The sequence below is a fragment of the Pseudorca crassidens genome, chromosome 14 (assembly GCF_039906515.1).
Source record: "Pseudorca crassidens isolate mPseCra1 chromosome 14, mPseCra1.hap1, whole genome shotgun sequence".
NCBI classification, from domain to species: domain Eukaryota; kingdom Metazoa; phylum Chordata; class Mammalia; order Artiodactyla; family Delphinidae; genus Pseudorca; species Pseudorca crassidens.
Genome location: NC_090309.1, coordinates 6180368 through 6186602, shown reverse-complemented (window position 1 = coordinate 6186602; position 6235 = coordinate 6180368).

The following is a 6235-nucleotide window of genomic DNA, read 5'->3' as shown; positions in this document are numbered from 1 at the left end:
AGCGGCGGGCGGGGCGGGGCCGGAGGGCGGGGCCGTGGCGCACGCGCACCTGGCGGGGCGGCGGGGGAGCGGCCTCGGCTGGCCCCGCCCCCCGCGCAGAGCCCGGCGCCACGCATGCGGGCTCGGGACCACCGAGTGCTTTATGGAGTGTCGCCAGATTCCTGCGCCCCGGTGGTCCCGGGGCCCCAGGACCCTGCGGGCCGAGGCGGGGGTATGGGAAGTGACAGCCCGAGAAACGGGAAACTTCTCCGTGAGCCGGCCAAGAGGCGCGGGAACCTGGTTGTGTAAAATCGCTGAACGGATATTTGTGAAGCATTCACTGTGCAAGGCACGTGGCAAAGGCCTTGCTTGTCTAAAGCATTGGAAAACAGCTTAAAAACGCCAAAGCTGCACAGATTTTCCAGATACTTTTTGTTACCGATTTTGTAATGCTAATTGATTTTGGTATTTTGTGTATAGTCTGTAACATTGAAGTGAGTGCATCCAACTACTTGTATAGATGAGCATTGGAATGGTACAGCAATAAACATATAAAAAGAGAAAATGTATTGTTTGGAAATAAAAACTGGGTGACAGTCCATATGAAACTGCCTTGGAAAGGAAGCCTTACTGCTACAGGAAAAGAAGTTTAGAACACTGATTTCTGAGTGATTCATCTTCCTTCTTTGCAGGAAGTAGGTTGCTGTCACTCACACCAGGCGTTTTGTTGGGCCTGACACCCTCTTCTGTGTCCTCTTTGTTATAAGTCTTTCTTGGACGGCATTTTAAAGCTCTGCTCCAAAGTGCAGCCCACAGCCCATAAGTTCTCCCTGAAGTTGGATCTCCTCTCCCTTTTCCATTAGGAAACTAATTTTAAAAGGCTGAAAGGATCCCAAGGCTTGAGGCCTTCCCCTTGTCCCAAGCCTAGAATAAAGGAGATAAGTTACGGTGGTCACGGCAGGCTAGGGGACAGGTCCTAGGACCCCCCCCCCATGATATGCTCTACAAGCAGTTCCCAGGTGTCTGCCCTTTCATGCTATGTCTTGCGCATTGATTTCCATCTTCCTGAGATTCTCCTGCTCCTGGCTCTTGCCTGGCAAATTCCATCTTCGCCTTCAAGGTTTAATTCAAAAGCTATTTCTTCTGTGGAACCTTCCCTGCTCCTAAAAGCAAACTCGGGTGCCCCTAATTTCCCTGCTGCTTGTGTATGTTTTGCTTACACATCAATGTTGTACCAGCAATACTGCTTTCCAAATACAGTTTTTTGTCTTCTTATAATACTGCGAGTTTCCTGAGAGCCAGGATTGTGTCTTTGCTGGTTTCATGAGCCTGCCTCAGCTAACACAGCATCACGTGTGTAATCCATGTTTGTTAAATAAGCAAAATCTCTCTTTTGTACTGTTTGAGTTAAAACTCTTATGATTCCTTACAGGTTTGTTGCTCAGAGGAGTTCACAGACTAATAGGAACAGGCTTGCAGCTGTTGAGCCCTTAGACCCACCTCAGCTTCTTGGTTTTAATTTTCTCTCTACCAGCTTCAGGCCTCAGCTAGTTCCCACCCCCAACCCCTAACGCCCAGCCCCGTCCAAAGCTGCAACCACTGGCAGCACTGGACATTTAGGTTATTATCAATCTTGTCATTACAAACAATTTGGCACATATGCCAGTTTGCACATTTATCTATAGGATAGATTTCTAGAAGTAGAATTGGTGAGTGCAAAGGTCAGTACATTTGCAATTTTGGTAGATATTACCAAAATGCTCCTCCACAGAGGTTTTACCAAACTCCGTTCCACTAGCAGTGTCTGAGAGTACCCTTCGATGTAGTGTGTTAGCAAACTTTTTGAACTTTGCCAATATGACAGGTAAATAATATAATGGTTGTGTTTGGGTATGCATCTTTTTACTTCTTTTTATTCAAACTGACACCCTGCTCCCTTTTTATTTTGCTGTTGATCATTACTGAGAATCAGAGGAGGAATTAATAAAAATAACGATCATGAGAAAGTTCTCAGTTATTTTGTTCCTGATTCCTGGTTAAGTCAGTCGTTCTCAGCTTGGCTATACCTATGAATCTCCTGGGGTGTTTTTTTAAAAGAAATACTGGGACTTCCCTGGTGGTCCAGTGGGTAAGAGTCCATGCTCCCAATGCAGGGGGCCTGGGTTCGATCCCTGGTCAGGAAACTAGATCCCACATGCATACCACAACTAAGACCTGGTACAGCCTAAATAGATAAATAAATAAAAATTTAAAAAACTTAAAAATACCAGAGCTGAAATCATTGTATGTGATACTGCAATGGCGGATATGTGACATTACACAATTGGCAAAACCATAGAATGTACAACACAGAGTGAACCCTAAGGTACACTAATGACTTTAGTTAATAATAACATATCACCAACAAGAAACTGTCAAACTGTAAAAAAATAAAAATAAAAGAATAACGTATCAGTAGTCATCAATCATCAGCTGTAACAAATATACCACACCGATGCAAGGTGTTACTACTAGGGGGATGGTGCAGGATGGGGGAACGAGTATATGGGAACTCTTTGGACCTTCTGTTTAATTTTTCTGTAAACATACAAGTGCTATTAATTAAAAACAAAAACAAAACTCCAGGCCCACTTTCCTTGGAGATTCCGATCATTGGGAGCGGAGCCAGGCCGAGGTAACCGTTTAAAAAACTCTCAGGTGTTGCAAATAGCCAGCATTGAGCCACTGCCTTAAAATGATAATTGAGGCTCCAACAAGCTTTTATCCAGGTCCCAGCCCAGCCCAGTTAAATCAGATTCTCCAGAAATGGGGCCGAGGCATCCTTAGCTTACAAAAAGGTCCCTAGATGACTGTAATGTGCAGTCAGTTCTAGTTTGAAAGCAGCTGGGCAATGGTTCAACCCTGGCTTGAGCCCAGAAGACCTTTGAGGGGGGCAGGTACTTCCTCTTTGCAAGTACATAGGTCAAGGCAAGCAACAGAGGGTAGCCACAGTTGGTTCTAGTGGTTATCAAAGGTGGTCCTGGGACCAGCATTATTGGCGTCACCTGAGAATTTGTTAGAACTGCAAAGTTCAGTAGGCTCCACCTACTGAATCCTAAACTGGGGAGTGGAGGGCGGTGAGCAAACAGGGCCCAACTGTCTGTGTTTGGATAAGCCCTCCAGGTAACTGATGCACACCCACATTTGAGGACCACTTCCCTAATGTCATAGAACAGTTTTTTCTGGTACCTGGATTTTGACTTTGCCCCTTGGGAAATGATAAGCGGTAGCGTTATCCTTATACTATATGACATCCTTTCCAAGAGCCCCCATGTTAGCTGTAATATTATTCTTAATAGAGCTCCAACTATAAAGTTGTAATTAAGAAACACTTATTTAAGTGTGTAATATACCAAACTTAACTTTATTCATACCAGAGACTTTAGTCGTGTTACCTCGATAGCCCCTTTTTTTTTTTTTGGCCTGTATCTGGATAAAGATTTTTTCACCTCTACAGATATTTTAACTTTTTCAAAATAGTATTAATCAGGAAAGTTGTAATTCTGCATAGGCCCCACTCAAGTAACGCTGTATAAATGAACCTAGTACTACCTATCAGTGTGATTGAAGATTTTCTTGTTCAAAGTGTGCAAAAAAAATCCCTAATAAAGAAATACCTTAGAGGGTGAGGTTGATAAAAGACAGAAAGTGTCAATCGTTACCCCCATTAAAGAATTTTGCATTCGCTGAGATGGTTCTTTTTCTCATTTTTTGACTTTATAATACATGTAGGGGGGAAGTATCTCAGTTTACAATTTTACAATCTCAGGTATGCAAGAATTCTTCAGTTCTTTGTTCTTTTGGGTGGTGGTCTAATTAAACAATTGCTTGTCTAATTGCTCTAGCTAGGACTTCCAAATACTATGTTGGCTAAAAGTGGCAAGAGTGGGCATCCTTGTCTTGTTCCTGATTTTAGAGGTAAAGCTTTCAGCTTTTCACCTTTCAGTATGATGTTAGCTGTGGGCTTGCCATATATGGCCTTCACTGTGTTGAGGTATGTTCCCTCTATGCCTGTTTTGTTGAGAGTTTTTATTAATGAATGTTGAATTTTGTCAAAAGCTATTTCTGCATCTCTTAAGACGATTATATGATTTTTAGGCTTCATTTTGTTAATGCGGTGTGTCACCCTGCCTGATTTGTGGATGTTAAAACAGCCTTGCCACTTGATAAATAAATAAATGCCACTAATAAATAAATAAATGCCACTTGATCCTTTAATGTAATGTTGAATTTGGTTTGCTAAATTTTTTTTTTTTTTTTTTTTTTTGGCTGCATTGGGTCTTCGTTGCTGTGCGTGGCCTTTCTCTAGTTGCAGCGAGTCGGGGCTACCCTTTGTTGAGGTGCATGGGCTTCTCATTGCGGTGGCTTCTCTTGTTGCGGAGCACGGGCTCTGGGCACACGGGCTCAGTAGTTGTGGCGCACGGGCTTAGTTGCTCCGTGGCATGTGGGATCTTCCCTGACCAGGGCTCGAACCCGTATCCCCTGCATTGGCAGACGGATTCTTACCACTGTGCCACCAGGGAAGCCCCTGGTTTGCTAATGTTTGTTGAGAAGTTTTGCATTTATGTTCATCAGGGTTATTGGCCTGTAATTTTCTTTTTTCTTAATGGAGTCCTTGTGTGGTTTTGGTGTCAGGATAATGGTGGCCTTGTAAATGAGTTTGGAAGAGTTCCCTTCTCTTCTATTTTTTGGAAGAGTTTGAGAAGGATTGGTATTAATTCTTCTTTGAGTGTTGGATAGAATTCACCAGTGAAGCCGACTGGCCCTGGACTTTTGTTTGTTGCGAGAGGTTTGGTTACTGATTCAATCTCCTTGGTAGGAACTGGTCTGTTCGAAATTTTTATTTCTTCATGATTCACTCTTGGTAGGTCATATGTTTTTAGCAATGCATTCGTGTTCAATTGTTGGTGTATAACTGTTCCTGGTAGTCTCTTATGATCCTTTGTATTTCTGTGGTATCAGTTGTAATATCTTCTCTTTCATAGAAAACCCTAAAGACTCCATCCATCAAAAAACTTACAACTAGGGCTTCCCTGGTGGCGCAGTGGTTGAGAGTCCACCTGCCGATGCAGGGGACACGGGTTCGTGCCCCAGTCCGGGAAGATCCCACATGCCACGGAGCTGCTAGGCCCGTGAGCCATGGCCGCTGAGCCTGCGCGTCCGGAGCCTGTGCTCTGCAACGGGAGAGGCCACAGCAGTAAGAAGCCCGTGTACCGCAAGAAAACCCACAAAAAACAAAAAACCTTACAACTAATAAATGGATTCAGTAATATTGTGGGATACAAAATAAATGCACAAAAAAACAGTGCATTTCTAAAAATTAATAATGACCTATAAGAAAAAGTAATTAAGAAAAAAATTCCATTTACAATTGCATCAAACAGAATACAATTCCTAGGAGTAAATTTAAGCAAGGAGGTAAAAGATCTATATATTGAAAGCTAGAAGACATTAAGGAAAGAAACTGAAGAAGACACACAAAAAAGGAAAGATATTCATGCTCATGGATTGGAAGAATTAATATTGCTAAAATGTCCATACTACCCAAAGCAATCTACAGATTCAATGCAATCCCTATCAAAATACCAACGACATTTTCCACAGAACTAGAACAAAAGTTGTATGGAATCACAAAAGACAAATAGCCAAAACAATACTGAGAAAGAAGAAAAAAGCTGGAGGTGTCCTGCTCCCTGACTTCAGACTATATTACAAAGATACAGTAACGGTATGGTACTGGCACTGAAACACACGGTTCAATGGAACAGAATAGAAAGCCCAGAAATAAACCCACACACTTATGGTCAATTAATGTGCAACAAAGAAGGCAAGAATATACAATGGGGAAAGGACAGTTTCTTCAATAAATGGTGTTGGGAGAACTGGACAGCCACATGCAAAACAGAGAAACTGGACCACTATCTTATACCATACACAAAAATTAATTCAAGATGGGTTCAAGACTTGAACGTAAGACCTGAAACCTTAAAAATCCTAGAAGAAAACGTAAGTGGTGAGCTCTTTTACATAGGTCTTGGTGATTTTTTCGACTCTGATACCAAAAGTAAAAGCAACAAAAGCAAAAATAAACAAGTACGATTACATCAAACGAAAAAGCTTGTATCCAGCAAAGGAAACCATCAACAAAATGAAAAAGCAACCTATGGAATGGGAGAAAGTATTTGCAAATCATATATCTGATAAGGTTAATATCTAA